This window comes from Podarcis pityusensis (genome assembly GCF_964106645.2).
Source record: "Podarcis pityusensis genome assembly, chromosome: 4".
In the NCBI taxonomy this organism is placed as follows: Eukaryota; Metazoa; Chordata; class Lepidosauria; order Squamata; family Lacertidae; genus Podarcis; species Podarcis pityusensis.
The window spans coordinates 47840963-47858110 of NC_138027.1; the positions used below are offsets into that span (position 1 = coordinate 47840963).

The window sequence follows — 17148 nt, forward strand, 5'->3', positions numbered from 1 at the left end:
AGCCATTCTGCCTCATTTTCCGCCTTCTTTGACAAGATAAGTTCTGGGCTAGATGCGAAGAGCCCATACTGCAGCTCTTCCTTATCCCAGATCCGTCTTTCCCAGAAAGCTGGTTTGGGGAGCAGCATTGCAGACATCTCCCTTGCCACTTCCACTGTCTTACCTTTCTTTGGCAGTGTGCTGCAATTGCTTCTGTGCTGCCTACATAAAGAAGGGTCCAGCTAAACAGACATAAGTGTTTAGACTTGTGCTAAATCTCTTTTGTTGCAGAGTCATTCACATAATACATGACAACAGTACCACGAGGACAAGTATTCCATAGTTTCAGAATAAGAAAGTACTGAGAACTTTTTTCCATAGTTTCATATACCATGCTACATAATATACCAAGAATGATTTTTACCCCAGACCACCCATAGAATAAAACCTGGGCTAGAAATTCAAACCAAGCTCAAAATAATATTCTAGCCAACAAATTGTTCACTTGCCTAATAAATATCACAACCGCCAAATCAAAACTGAAATGTAAATCATGAAGAAATGCATTCCTTAATTGGCTTAGGACCTCTTTCAACAATTTATGTTTCCCATTGTAGTACTAAGATTTTTAAAACTTTATGGACATTGGGGGGGAAATGCTTTCATCTGATCAGTTGTATTATAGCTGCTTGAGCAAATCACTTGGGAGGGATATAAAGCATACCTCTGTTAAGGGCAAGGTGGTTAAAATATTTTCCATCTGTTTGTAAAACTTGTTATTTGAAATCACCCACGGCTATAATACGTTTAAGAAACTAAATTACATAGCATTGTGTGCCAAGCCTCTCTGTTAAGAGACTAAAACATTATAAATGTGTGTATTCAGCCAAAAGATTTATCCACAAAGAATCTCTAATAGCCTTTATCCTGAGAGCTCCTTCAGTTGTTATGTAGAAGAGGGGAAAGTGAGCTTCTGCTTCTTTCCTCTCTATGGGAATGTGTGTAGTAGGACTTGCAGATCTAGCAAGAGGAGCTGATTGTCTGGGACTAATCCTTCAGCCCCATTTTGCACATCACTGCTGAAGCAGGAAAAGCAGAAGCACAACTGAAGTATTTGTCACTGCTCCAGTGCTCCCTTCATAGTGTGTTTATATGTGTGTCACACACATAGAGAGTGGTGTGGCTGTCAGTGCTACTATGTATGTGTGATGGGAGCCTATGGAATGTTTGGTTTTGTTCCAGACCACTTAAGTTCTTCAGATGCCGCATATCAGCAACTGAACCATATTTATGTAACAAAATATGTCTGAGAATTTCATTCTTTGAGAATTCTGGTACGAACTTACCTTCCAAACTCAATTGCTCCAGAGCATTCCTTGTGAAAACCTGCTCATTACTACTGAAAACTGGAATTGACATTTGCTCCGATTGGATGCTAAAGAGTTGGTTTTCACGAGGAAAGCTTTGAGGGAGGGGAACCCGCTTGGACACAGAGCTTTTAAGTGCACACCTGTGTCTGGAAACAGTGGAGCAAAAAGCAAATGTGGATAAGCCCTTAATTATGGTTTGTCTGTTTTTTAAAGTTTGTTTCACTATTTTGAATTTTTCATCACTAATCTCCTTAGATATTTCTTAAAGCAGAAAAGCAGGGTAAAACTGGATAGCAGACCATTCTACTACTCTACATAGTTCCATTATTTTGAAGCGCATATTATCTTCAGGTGCCTGAGAGATAATTTTCTTAGAAGCCCACTTATGTGATTATGCATTTCTTTGGGGTTTGCCTATTGATATAATCTGCAAGAATCCTCATCATGAAGGACAGCTGCCATTAATTCAAAAGCAAGAGAAGCCAAGGTTGGACCTCATGACCACCCAGCTTTCAGAAAAAAACATGGGGAAATATTACATTTATTTGTTTGAAATAATTCTCACTTTCCACCAAAGAGTTCAGGGTTGCAGGCTGCATGATACCCATATGAAGTAGATTAGACTGACACACTAAGACTGCTTGCCCCAAACTCCTTGCTGTTTATTTAATGAACGTGTAGTGAACATTCATGAACTAACATCAAATTTTGACTCAAGTAGTATGCATAACGTAGCACCAATAGCATTCCAAGGTACAGGCAAGAAACTATAGAGCTACTGATTCAAATACCCTATTGCTGAATATTCATGTGGTTGCCATAAATTTTACTACCATTTTTTTCTTTCACTTGTCTTAACACAACCAGTTTTGATGTGGGTTTGTGCTCACATGTGTGCGTGTGAACAGAATTATTAGTAGCTTAAGCAGGATGCAAAGGAAAGGCCATCATCAGCTGATATTTATAGATTCACCTTTGTTCCTCATACAAGATGGAATACTTATTCCATGTAAGAAGATGTGTACAAAATGTATATTTTTTATGGATGAATGCACTGAAAGCTTTGAAAAGTGCATACTTTATGTTTTTAAACTCTGTATTTACATAGGCAGTATGAACAAAATTCATACAGTTTAAATGTGAACTTTTCATGTGTATGACTGCTAGTGAGGCTAAAACAGAAATGAATTAGTTGCTCAGTCCATAGGATGAAATGATGAAGGCTGCAGTCCTACACACAGTTTAATTCTCATTGATTTCAAGGGTATATGAGCTGCCATGTGCAGGCTTTTAGCCCATCCCCCCACCGAAGTCATAAACTTAAGGATTGCTTTGTCTTTATTGGAAATTAAACTTAGATATTTCTGTATGATGTAATGTTTTGCATAAAGTTTTAAGAAAATTTAGAAACATCTGTCTTATATTAAGGCTATCAAATGACAAATATAACAGTCCAAATAAAAACTTCCCATATTGGAAAATTATGCTTCTTTCTTTGGCAGAGAGATTGCTTTGCATTTGTTTAATTCCCTTATACTATTCAGGCTCTTTGCTGTAATCTGCCTCTTCAATAAAAATAAACTCCTGTGTTAAATATGCAATTAGTTATTGCGTATATACAGAAACAAAGCCTCTGCACACATCTTTTTCAAACCTGTGTTTATGGTAGCTGTGAGTCATTCATCTTGGCAAATCGAGAGCAAGTTTTCATAGCCTTTCAGAATGTGGTAATTATTCTGCATCTACTTAATATTTAGAGTTAATTACATTTTGAACAATGATTTTTCTTCTTGTTTTTAATCCAGCCATTGGAATCTTACCAAAATGTTCTAATGCTTTACTTCTAAAAATATTGGCTCAGTAATTTTCAAAGAAATACTTCTTATCACAAAAAGGGTTATTAAAGCAAATATGGACTTTAAATACTTAACAGATTTACAGGGTGCCCTGTTTGTGGAATAGACATGAAATTCATATGTTGAAAGAATTAATATTCTGCACCTCAGAACTTTTGATGTAGCTCAGTAGAAGCTAAATGTTCGGAGATATAGAGCAGTACTTCCTCATGCAGTGCTTAGTCAAACTATGGAACTTGCTCCGTCAGGAGAAACTTGGGTGGCTTAAGACAAATTCATGTAGGAGAGGGCTATCAATAGCTTCTAGACACAATGCCTATGCTCTGCCCCCACGGTTGGAGCCAGCAGTGCTTCTGAGTGCCAGTTGCTGGAAACCGCGGAGGGGAGAATGCTCTTGTACCCATATTCTAGTCCCTGGTTTTCCACAGGTATCTGGTTGACCACTGGGGAAACTGGATGCTGAACTAGATAGGCCATTGGCCTGAGCCAACTGGTTAATCTCACGTTCTTGGCTTCCCAGCTAACCCAGTGGGACACTATTCCTTAGGGATTTAAAGGCAGTGGTTTCTGTTCCAACCTGTGTTTGTATCATGCATCGCTGTTTCCATTCTGCTGCAATTCTGCATCCAACAAGAGCAATGTTATTTGTCTCTCTGTCAACTGTGGTAGAATTCTATGAAACCGATTCTATTATCATTACATTGTTTCAACTGAAAGAAAACACTATCCACAGTGAGTGAGGGAGACATCAATTATGTATTGTTTGCAGACTGAAAACAACAACAGCAACATATACCAGTCGTGGGATTGATTTCTGTTCCAGATCTGGGAATAATAAGCAAACAATGGCAATTTCTGGTTCCATTTTCATTTTGGTCAGAATTGGAAGAGAAATGAGACAATTTCTGTGGAACCCTTCCACCCTGCGCCTTGTGCTCTATAATTGGTGGTGGGCTGTGGAACAGTGTGAGATGCCATGGACCACTGCAGGAAAAGGGGGGAGTCATTGAAACTCGCCCTTTGCTCATAGAAGCTTCCACCATATCAAAGCCAATATTGAAAGAAAGATAGAAAGAGGGAAGGAAGGAAGGAAGTAAAGAAAGAAAGAAAGAAAGAAAGAAAGAAAGAAAGAAAGAAAGAAAATGCTTTAAGTAGGATAAATATTGTTTAATGGCATTTTTGAGATGCATTTTTCTATGGAAAAAATAAAACAAATTTAAGCCAAAGTTGGTGGTGCTTTGGCACACATGTCACAAGCAGCAAGGATTAGATGCACTCTAGAGAGAAGGACACAAGCCAGACACAGGCTAAGACATAGAGCAGGGGGTGCCAATGTGGTGCTCTTTATGTTGTTGAACTACAACTGCCTTTATCCCTGACCATTAACCATGCTGGCTGGGGCTTATGGGAATTGGAGTTCAATAACATCTCTTGGGCACCATTTTGGCTTCCCGTGTCATAGTGCTAGACCATGCTGCACTGCTCCCATCTTCAGCAGGCCACACAAAAGCACTACGGACTGTTTAGCATGCTCAGTAGTAGATGGTGTGTTTTATTCTGGACTAGTAACAACAAGAAGGCAGGCTATCTGGGGTTGCAGACTGACTGGAGGTGGGCAGGGAACAGCCAGTTTTTCCGATTCTAGACCAGTACAGTGGTACCTTGAGTTACAAATGCCTCAGGTTACAAATGCTTCAGGTTACAAACTCCGCTAACCTGGAAGAGTTACCTCAAGTTGAGAACCCAAGAATTAGAACGGAAATCGTGTGCCAGCGATGCAGCAGTAGCAAGAGGCCCCATTAGCGAAAGCACACCTCTAGTTAAGAACAGTTCCAGGTGAAGAACGGACCTCCGGAACGAATTAAGTTTGTAACCAGAGGTACCACTGTATTTATTTATTTTAAAAATATGTGTAAAGGGGGGGGGGGGTTAAGAGTGCTTGCCAGAATATGGTCAGTTTACCACTTTAGTGAAAGAAGGATCAGTGCACCCTAACCTCTCCCAAAGGACAAAATATGGACAGTGATTTCCTAGGGACAGGTATACCTGCTTACTTATTTATTTAAACCACCACTTTCTACTGGCTTTCATCCTTGCAGATGCCTCTGGGTGGTGTTGAGTTGGTACAAATAAAATAATCATGCCATAAGTACAATGAAAATAAAGGCAGCATAAATTTTTGGTTTACTGTGCATGTCTGAGCTTGTATCACACACCTGCACACAAAGGAGCAAGGTTGTTGAACTCAGCCCCAGAATGCCATTCCACATTCTTCTGCATGCTTCCTCCACAGCTCATGCTCTTATTTTGTGCTAGGGGAAGTCAAGTAGATGATTTTAGCCAGCGGATTGGCTGATTGTAAAAATAAAATATAATACTCCCCTTGAATGGAACTTCCAGTATGGGTTACAAAGCAAGAGAAAGGACAACAGAAAATACGGCAACAACAATCTCAGATAGTGGGGGCATGTAGAAGAGAGCCCCCCAAAATCACCTCAATGCTTTGGTGGGTTAGGATGATGGCAGGCTTTCTTTCAGGTACCTGTGCCCTAAACTATATACCCACAGCTACAGGTCTGAGAGTGGTGTGACAACCAATCCTCCTTGAGAATTGTAGTTCTGTGAGGGTAATAAGGTTCTCTCAACAACTCTCAGCACACGTAAGAAACTACAGCTCCTAGAATTACCATATTTTTCACTCTATAAGACACACTTTCCCCCTCCTAAAAAGTAAAGGGGGATGTGTGTGCATCGTATGGAGCAAATGCAGGCTGCACAGCTATCCCAGAAGCCAGAACAGCAAGAGGGATCTCTGCGCAGCACTCCCTCTCACTGTTTAGCTTCTGGCTTAGCCGCGTGAAGCCTCTTCAGGGCAGGGGGAGCCATCATCCCACTGCCCTGAAGGGGCTTCGCGCGGCTATCCCAGAAGCCAGAACAGTGAGAGGGATCACGGCGCAGAAAATCCCTCTTGCTGTTCTGGCTTCTGGGATTCAGAATATTTTTTATCTTGTTTTCCTCCTCCAAAAACTAGGTGCGTTTTATGGTCTGGTGCATCTTATAGAGCGAAAAATACGGCATTTGGAGGAAGCCATGCCTTTTCCAAGTGGTATAGCCTTGTTGTGCTTCATTTTTTGTAATTAGTTAATTACCAAGTGAGGCCCTACAGGACTTTCTGCAACTGCCACACAACACTTTATTGAGAGATGTAGGAGAGGACAGTGTTGAAACATCTGCCTTTTGCATTGCTGGAATGTACCAATGCACAAAGCTAAGAGCCACATCCATTGCTCTGGCCACTTTAGTCTTTGGCCACCATTGTCATGTGGCCCCTGGAAGGTTTTCCATGACAAAATATGGCCCTTGGGCTGAAAAAGCTTTTCCATCTCTGGATATTTGGAAGCATTACATGAGAATGCCTGTTAACCCTCACCCCCTACTTCCTTTTTCCTTTAGCCCCTGAATCTTTGCAACTGCTGGCAAATCAAAAGCAACCATATATTTTACTGCTGAGAGATACTCAATAAACTACTTTTCAGAATTAAGCCACTTCAAGTACTGATGGTGAAAAGCTTCATTTTGTATAAGCAATAAGCTGATAGCTTTGATATATAAACAATCTGCGGACTGAGAGGCCACTAAAAATAATCAGACACAAGTTGGATAGATAAGTATGTTTTTCTTTCTTAAGAGCATACTGAAGAGGCCGTTTTAACAAAGAATAAAAACGTTCTTCTGCTAGTTTTAGGATTTACAGTATTACTAATTTGGAACAGGAAAGAATAACTTAATATCATGACAGTTTTAAACATCTGAGGACAACTGGGAATATTGCTATTGAAAACGCAAACAGAAAAAGAGAGAACCTGTGAACGCCTCTTGTGTATGTACAAACTTACAGAGGAAGTAATTGTGGCTTCATAGCTAAGATGGAGTCTGAAACTGGCTTGTCTCATGTTCCATAAAGACATAATTCAGTCACATCCTTTGCAGGATTTATAGTCTATGTGAGCTTTTTGTAAAATGTGTATAAACCTTGTTCACAGGACACAGTCAGATAAAGGCATGGAGAACCTGCATATAAACAGTGAATCATGTACATTGGCCAGTCCATAGTTTCCAAGTAGTAAATATGCACAACTTCAAAATATGCACAAAGTACTGTATATATTTCCCATGAAATATACAGTTGTCTAGAAACTTTGCCTGTTGCCTGGCCTGTATATGAAATTCAAGTGGATAGTTTATATTTTTAATGTATGTATGTGACCAATAGCCAACACAACTCTCATCAGTTCACATTTACAATAATGACCTATCAGCCTGTGCACATTTACTACGATTTATGAACATTCAACTGCCAAATCATACTGTCAAGGCTGCCTCAGGTCTCAGCTCACAAAAGACCAATGCCAATCTCTTCTTATATACAAAAGTGTTTATTGGAGCTCATTGTTAGCTTCACATCCGAGGCGCGCAGCCCCACGTCTGTTACGCTTAGACCGTTGAAGTCCCCTCTGAGTCAGTCCCTCCCCTGCACCAGTTTAAGAGGCTTGCTCTGCTCCACCTCTTTCTCTCTTTCCTTTTCCTCAGGGTCTTCCTGCCCGCTGGGGTTTCGCCCCTCCTGGATTCCCCTGACGCGGAATCCCCAGCTTGCTCTTCCCCCCTCCTGCGGGCTTTGGGACCTGGCCCCTCCTCTGGGCTCCCTGTACTTCCGCGCGCCTTCACATTTGAACTTGGCGCGCGCGCCCAACCTCTAACCTTCCTTTTGACAGCTACACTACTCCCTTCACTACTCCCCTCCCCTTCCGGGAGGGTGGCTTGCTCCGACCTCCCTCCCTTCTCTGCTGCCGGAGCTGCTTCCCCTGATACACTGGAACCTCCACCCCCTTCGCTGCACTCTGGCAGGGAGGCTGGTCCTGACGCCCAGCTGCCACTTTGGGATCCCCCGCTGGCCCCCTGCTCCTGACACGTTCCCCCTGGGGCTCCCCTGGCCTTGACCACCGGTGCCCCCTTCTGGGAATCCTCTGATTCGCTGGAAAGACTCATGGAATCTCTTGAGTCATTGTCATCCTCTTCCTCGCTGTCCTGGGATTCATCCCCATCGCTCTCCATCTCCTGCCTATCCTGTGCCTCTGTCCCTGAACCCCTGACACATACCAACATAATTTCCTCTGTTTACAGTGTCCTGGCAGGGTGGGGGTGGAGTGCCATCACTTTTGTAACTAAATGGCACCATCCACACACAAAACAGAGGGGTCAGCAGATTCAGAAAAATCCCAAGGTTTGCAGACATGCATATGTTATTTTAAAAAGAAAGGAAAGGGCCCTCAAAAGACCAGAGAACAGGTGAATTCAGGCTGTGCATGCATGCTTTCTCGCATACAGATTGGGAAAGGGAGAAGGAGCACGACAAGGGTATTAAGCTGCCCCCCAGCCAGCATGGCCCCCTCTTCCCCCAAGTGCCCCAGTATTCCTTTCAAAGCTCTCAGCTGAGACACCCTACAGCTCTTGAAGGCGAGGATCAGGCCACACACCGGAGCCAGCTGAGTCCATGGCTTCAAAATGTGTGTTTTCATGTGATAAGGCTTTCTTCTTCTGGGAAGCCTTCCCACCTGAGAAAAGCCCCTCCCACACCCCCGTGTAACATTTCGTTGTAGGGCCCAACTGCATACTTTGTGTTTTTCGTTTTTGTTTTATAGGTGCATACTCCGGTCTTTGACAGCATGTACTTCAAAGCACATTTAGAACTTCGTAAAGTGCATGAACATTCAGTAAAGTGGGGTGGACCTATATGCATGTCTGCCTGCCTAAAATGGACTGGTTGGGGCAGCGATATACAGTCATTATAGTTGAAATTTGCTGAATATTTTCTGCAACCACACACACCTTCACAGGGCAGCTCACTCAAAGTCTTAGGGAAAGGCATGTTCACTAAAAAGGTCTATGGGCACCAAAGGACTTGCACATGGAAGTAAACAGAAATTCATGCACATGCAAGTTATTCCATTTACTTGAATAAGTTGGTTCCTTAAAATGAAATAGAAAACCAATTGAAGCAACTGCAGTTTTTGCTAAAACCATTGCTTTGAGAGAATAAGTTTTCCATAATAAAGAAATACAGTGTAACATTTTTATTGATTTCAGGTGAGTTGAATATAAGTTACATATACTGCCGAATAGAACTTGCATGCAATGGATAAAATGCATAGAAAATATTGTAGCTGTTTAGCTATATGTAACAGTGCAACCATGGCCACATTTACCAGTATGGAAACAATGAAAATATTGGTATAAAAAGACCTCTGTTCCTTCCGTCACCAGGCCCCCGCCCTGATCATTTATTCCTGGTCAGCTGGTTTGATAGCATGAAGAAAAGCATCAAGAACCGTTGTTGAGCATCCTACATACCTCTCATGGTCCTACATAGTTTTGAATCACACATTCTAATTACAGCATTACATTATATGTCATACTTGTCCAGATCTTGGTGTGAAATATGGAGTGAAATCATCTCAAGCACAAAAAAATTGCCTAGTAATTTCTCAGTGGCACTTGTACAATTCCTCAGTAATGCAAATTGTTTATCATATCAAAACATATTTAATATTAAGACCATGCACTGATTATATGAGAGGGAAAGAAAGAGAAAGAATGTGATGAGATTGTGCCTAAGGCTATAAATTTATTTAAAATCCTATCCCTAAATTTGTTTTACTTGGAACCAAAATCAATTGATTTCAGTAGTATTTGCTTCCAAATGGTATTTTTAATATTACAACTTTACTTTACAATTTTACTTTCCCCATAATTTAAGTTTATCATTAAGCTATCACTATATGCTTATTTCACATTTCTTCGGGGCTTGTACACTTGCACACATTTAGACGAATGCCTACACTCACGCTTCTTTTCTATGAAGAGGAGCAGATATCACAGTGCTATTATCACAAGCGTTTTACGATAGGTTAGATTTAAAGGTTCCCTTCTTCCAATGGAAGGAGCTTCTTATGAAATAAGACTCCTTTCATGAGAGGAAACTCCTTCTGTCAGAGAAAGGAAACCTATGCCTCCAGCCCAATAAAGACCTGACCATTTTAGAACATCAAAGTTTCTATGGTGGTTTATGAAGCTGGAACTATTATAAACTCCCAAAAGGCTTCAGTGTAGTCACTGAGCTGGTTCACATGTAATTCCCAACCATGGTTTGGTGTTGTATGAATGAGACTCACGTTCATCCACTCCTTTCACTTCTTCCCATCTCCTCTTCATTCTACTATTGCATGTTTTGCTTACCACCCTGGCTTCTTAACTTGCAGCAAATCATAGTTTGTGATTATATCCAGTTGGGTGATCTGTAGTTTTTACATAGCTAGCCTGCAGACCAGAATTAGAAACCATATTTGAATGTACTAGAGTACAGGATAAAAGTTAAGAAACAGGTTTGTGGGATTTCAGTGGTGGGAGGGTGAAAGCCGCTCTGCCCCACATAAACACACAGACACTCCCAGTCATCCTTGGGACCCTGTGCTGGCCACCTCTGAAAGATAAATTATCCACTTAAGGGTGAGATACATGATTAGCATCAAGGGTGGTTTGAGGGTGTAAAACCAAGTGTACCTTGAGTAATCATCCCTTTAGAATTCTTCAAATTTTGAACTCAAACCCAAAAGTTTTTGATTGGCCCCCAGTGCTTACACCAGATTCAACTAATTGGCCTTGCAAGTGGAAGACCAAAGAAGGGCTTTTTCTAGCACAGTGGGGCTGTCCTCTCCTTGTATGCCCTCCACACCCCAAATTGGCTGAGGGTCAGGTCGGAAGAACCTCCCAGGATAGTTCACAGAGGGAGAAGAGGGGAGATGGTTTTGCTGGGCAAGCAGATTGAATGTTTGTAACAGTGTGACACTGAATTTCTCCCATGGTGTCCAGTTTTTTGATAGGAAAAAGGCAGAGCACCTTCCAGTAGACTGTACAGAGTACAGAAGGGAATGGTGGGGATTTTCTACAATACCAGTTTTTACATGCTGGACTGGATACTACTGTTTAGAATGTGGGTTGTCGCCCGCAGACTAGGGAGGCTAAAAAATAGTAATATGCAGGTATTTAGGTTAAATGTAATCCAGAAAGCATAATGCACCTTAATTTGGGTGGGAAGAAATTCTGCATTTCAGTGGTAGGTTGCTGGTGCGGTGGGGAAAAGCACTTTAAAAACAGTAGGTAAATGGATGTTAATACTTAAACCATTATTCTGCATGGTGCAGGAGTGGGGAACATATGACTCCCCACATGTTGCTGAATTACAAGTTTCATCATCACTGTGACCATTGGTCATGCTTGCTGTGGCTGATGGAAGGCCAACAACTTCTGGAAGTGTACCCCTGAACATGAGTCTAAATATATATATTTACAAAATGCCTGTTTGTAAATAGCAACAAGTTGTGTGGTTTCAGAGTAAGAATAAGTACCCGGTTTTCAATGTATCAAACCTGGTTGACACGTAGTTTGAGTGTGGCTTAGGAATTAGAAAACAGGGCTAAGATGAAGTCATTCATACTGTGGAAACACAAGTGGCTTTCTTGGCAGACTGCTTTGAAGACGATTACAGTGATATTGCAATCTCTGTGTTGATTGTGGCATGGCTGGGCACATCTATAATTTTTGCCCAGATCTAATCAGCAGCTAATAAAGAAAGTGGGGAGGAGGGAGTAGCTAGAATAAATATACAGTATATCAGGAAGGAAAATATTTAGGGAATGTTGCATTCAGGAAAACAAAACAAGCAAGCACTGCTTTAAATTAGGAAATGTGCATTAGAAAAAAATATATTTCAGTTCTGGATGTATTTGGGTGTGCTACAGAATACATTTTCAGAGTAAGCATGTCTATCAGGGCTTTAATTGCTACACTTAGAAGAATGTCCTCTCTTCTCCACCCGCCCTACCCCCCTCAACCCGACAAGAAGCCAGAGTTAGCTGCGCAAATGAACAGGCTTCACAAGAATCAGATTCTCTTTGGACGACTCTTCACATTCCCAGTCATCATTACATTTAGGCAGCACAATTCCGCCTCTGGTTGATGGGCAGAGAAAGTGGGCAGCTTGCCAGGTAGACGTTACCATGACTCCCAACCCCCAAAGGTGATGCATTTTTCAGCTAATTCAATGAAGAGTGGGCTGAACTTTGGGTATAAACTAGACAATAGCTGCCTTCGCAGTATCAGCAGAATGGTTTATGGGAATGCACTCCACATTTGGCTGAAAAAAATCATGTGACCTTACGGCTGAGATTTTGCAATGGTGCCAACGGAGACTTGGAAAGATGCAACCCCTGGCTTCTTTTCCCTCGTTCCTTATGTGGCTCAGAAAATGGTGGATCTTAATACTTGACTTTAACCAGACTCAGCAAGCAACAGAGCCTTGAAGCACAACTTTGCCTTTCTTCTTCTTTTCCCTTTTTTGGCAGGCCACCAAGAGGCTGCCCCTTTCACGCCTGATACAGTCTGTTGCTTATCTGTCTCCTGATAGATGTGAGGGAAAGAGAAGGAAATCCTAAACAGAGTATTTAGGGTTAAAAAGAGAAAGAGAGCTGCATTTGAAAAGGACAAATTCAAGAGAGAGTCGTCGTTTTGTTTGAAAGGTGGCATGGCAGCATTTTGGAGGTAGTTTACGACAAGCCTTTTGGGCATCTGGAGAATAAAAGTTTCAAGTGTTTGGATGTGCTGGCGTTGGAGCTGGGCAGACCCGACAACAGCATTGAACATGAGATCATTGCAAGCACAGTGTAAGCAACTGGCACTCTGCCTCTCTGCCCCTTGGCTTCGGCAGATTTATGCAAGCATCATTTATGAAATCAGCACAGGAGTTCAGTGGATTTTTTTCCTCCTCTCCCCCCCGGCTTGCCCTGCTTCTGGTCCTGCACAGGCGGCCGCCGCAAGGATTGGTGCAGTTTTTGCGCAGTGCCATGTGCCTGGAATTCTAAGAAGAACGAAAAAGACGGCAGACACCCTGTTCCTCACTTCTGGATCTAGACGGTGCCTAGGAAGTTACAAAGTCTGAGTTTGGAAAGAAAGTCAACTGACTTGTTCACAAAAAATAATAAACACTGGCATGTTTAACTACAGGAGCTTCAAGATGTCTTAGGGATTCTTAGGACGTAACTAAATCAGCTGAGATGTTCGATTCATTAAAAATGTGTTTTTGTTGCATCAATAGGTTGCAATGAGTGATAAAGCACCTTTTGAAACAGGTATAGCAGATATTGTTAATTTGTTTTCCTTTCGTTTTGAAGCCGAAATCCTTGTCTTATTCACTTTAACGTTCTTGACCAATCACACTGCTGAAAAGATCTTTTTGTTTCAGTCATGTCTGAGTACTGCTAAAAATACAAAAGTAAACAGAGGCTCGAGAATGTTATGATTAACTTTGGGCCACGTTTAATCTTAGCTAAGTGCTGAAGTAGTGCAAAGTCATCTTGTCTTATGGCTATTCAAGATAAATGTTGACTATAATCTCTATATGCCTTCAGGTATATAGACTGCTGCTGCAAAAGAACGCAGGGTAATTTTTTTATTCCTGCTTCACAAAACTGGTACAATGGGTCTGCCCTCTCATCAGTGCTTTGAAACAATAATATAATTCTTCTAATGCCTATAAAAGTTTATCACTATTTCAGTCTAACTGCATTATGAAGAATTCAGTGGCATAAGGACAGAAATGAAAGGCGTGTTATTATAACTTTCATATTGCAAGTCTGGTTTTCAGTTAGTAACAATGTCTATTTTTGGATGTTTGGTAATGGAGCACTTGTCCAAAAATAGTTAGGTGGACAAAAATGTGAGGCCACGCATTCAATATTTGTTTACAAAGAAGCTATGCACAGTTACTCGTGGCATTAAAGGATAATGCCGCCTCAGCAAATCAGTTTCCTTTAAACTGTTCCGTTGCTGTACAGCTTTCATATTTCTAATCAGAAATAATTTAAGTTGGAACACTGGAAAATAATTGTGCACATCAATGGGCAATGTTTGTAACCCTTTCCATACTTCTAAGTTTTGTTTTGTGTCTTTAAAAAAGCAGCTCCAACTATGAATTATAACTTAGATTAAATATTTTGAAATGATTTGTGTAAAAGTGATTGTTGTCTGTTGTGCAGGTTACACATGCTAGGGACATGAAGGGTAAATATTTCTAACAGTTTGTGGCATGATGTCAAATGTGGATTCTAACATGCTGTTTTGAACTTTGCAAGGAGTAGAGAAAAAAACAAAGAACAGTGAGAAACTGCCAAGGGAGGATAATTCACATTTGACAAATATAAGTCCTTAACTAGGATTTACACTGAAGCATTAATTAGCTAGATTATATATTTTTCCCCTAGCTGTTATAGTAAAAGAATTGCATATTGGAATTAAAATAAATATGCCAGTAGATCTCCGTGCTGTAATGGAAAAGTAATTATTGTGTAGACTAAGAAGTTATTGCTTATGTGAACAGATAAATCACTGCATTTAAAAGTTTTATAGTTTTAGGCTGCAATCCTATGCAACTTTCATGAAAGTAAGAGTAAACATGCTTAGGATTGCACTTGTATCTTCCTACTCAAGTCGCACTTTTTCATTTTATTAAACATGCAAATCTATTTTGTCCCTCTTTGCTTGTTTGTATCAGACAAGCTTCTATATATTTACATATTTTAAATAAGTGTGCTTTTTTCTTACTTTTGTCTAATAAATTAACTTTATATGGTCTCATCAGGAGCACACATTTCTTTGTGCATAATATCATGATCAAGAGACCTTTTAAAATGGATTGTATTGTAGAACATTTTAATGTTGTGTTTCTTCATTTTGTTATAGGGCTGTGAAAAATTAAAATGGAAAAGAAAACCGAAGAACTGGATCACGTAAGAACTGAATGAAGGTAATACAATGTTAAACACATATGTGACTATTTTCATATTTGAATCACGTTCTTAAAGCATTTTTAACAATTAGCATTTCATTTTAATTGAATAATACCTCTTGAATATTGATATGATTACTGAAAAAAGTGCAGTTCAACTGGCTTTTCTGTTCCTTGTTGTTTTCCTTTCAAATATCTTGAATTTACCACAGAGAGAGTATTAATCAGTGAAGGGAAACAAGTTAGAATTGCAGAATTAATGTAATTAAACTAACAACAGGTGTGATATAGAATGGACTTTGGGGGATCCAGCATATATTCCACACTCATCTGTATGGTATGGTAAATGTCTGGTCAAACTTTTCCATGGCACTCCCCTAAAATAAATGCAAAGCTGATCTCCATATTCATAATTATGCTGTTTAAAATACAATTTTAAGAATTTAAGGATAAACATTTCTGGAAGATGAATTAATTATTTGGATTAAGTTACAAATATTTTAAAAGCATTATTGTTACTAGATGCTCATTTCTGAAGTGGGAAATATAAATAGAATTTCTGTTGAATAATGACTAAAATGCCAAATAACTTCAGTTACTGGCCTGCAATGTCCAAAACTTAGATGCAAGTTACTTGCCCCCAAACGACAATATATCCAAGCACTGACATTTGGGTCATTCTAAACATTTAGTGCTAGAACACTTTTCTTATTAAATTACCAATGAATAAACACATTTTGAACCTGATTCGTAAGCATTAATGCTAAAGAAAACAACATTTTGATTGATTAATACCCATACAGCTAGTATTTGAATTAATCAATGAAAGACATTGACTTAAAGCTATGTGTTTAGTGTAGATGGTGCTATTTATTTTTTTAAAAAAAGTATTTAGCACCTCTGTCCTAAAATATATCTATGCTACGTAGGTTTTTTTTAGTTAAAATAATGGTGTTTATGTTTATGAAAGACACTTGGAGGATAATTCCTTCAGGATGCAATCTATTTACCAAGGATTGAACCCCATTAATTCAGTGGAACTTACTTCAAAGTAGACATGGATAGGATTCGATTGTCAGAGAACCTGTTGATACTTCAGAAAGGCTGCTTCCAGATGTGGCAGAAGGCCTCATAACTTGATTCAATAAAAACTAGGATAATTTATTAATAGCCAAAAGAGGAGAATTTTTTACATTTGTCATTATTGTTTGGGTAAACATTTATGAAATTTTGAGTAAATATACTCTACACAAATAATACAGAGTTTGCAGTATGCTGGTACTTTTACTTGGAGCAGATAAATTTTTATTCTTGGACATGATGTCTTTTTAGATTCAGTAGCTGGATTTTCATTGTTTGTAACACATCGTTCATTCATCAGGAATTGTATTAAATCTGCATAGTTTCCCTCCCTCCCCCTATTTGGTTTACGAAATTTGAGGTGCTGTTATTTTGATAGCTCAAAACCCACTTGAATTTGCTACCATATAACTTTGTATCTGTTTTGCATAGTTTTTGAACATTCAAACTGTTTCTTATCTTTCCCTTAATGTGCATTTGGAAGTTGTTGTTTGTCAACATAAATGATTTGTTCTAACTTGCTCCCACACTGCTTAATCTGAAAGATGATGCCAATTAGCATAAACCCGTAGATCCGATCTTGTGGTGAAGTGTACTGCACAAGCTCGCTTCTATGGGTCTGTGTCAGTCTGGTGATCTGACCCAAATATATATATAACAAGTCACAACTTGGGTAAAAAAAAGACTGGTTTTTGAGCAACTATTGTCAAAGAGAATGGATGTTCCTTTTTTCAAATTTATATTTTGGTTTTAGCATTGTCATCATCGAACATATGAGGGAGAAATGTTCTATCTTACTATTTTTCTGTTTTGTGTTTTTATCTCTTCAAAGCAGAATACATTTAAATTCACAATACATTTCCAGAAAAGAGTATGGAAAATGGGCAACAATTAAAAGCAGTGGCTTTGATCTGCCAAGGGAGAACTCAAAAGACTATTTGGCTTTCTGATTGTCATCTATGGAAGT

General features: G+C 39.8%; 1 long non-coding RNA gene across 9 annotated transcripts in view; it reads left to right on the forward strand.

Moving 5' to 3' along the window:
* LOC308476619 overlaps positions 1 to 17148 on the forward strand; it is a 235273-nt gene that overhangs the window by 185894 nt on the left and 32231 nt on the right. For all 9 annotated transcript variants that reach the window (XR_013985997.1, XR_013985998.1, XR_013985999.1 and 6 more), the window contains one exon: positions 15056 to 15119. This is a non-coding gene — a long non-coding RNA (uncharacterized lncRNA). The remainder of the gene's footprint in view (positions 1 to 15055; positions 15120 to 17148) is intronic.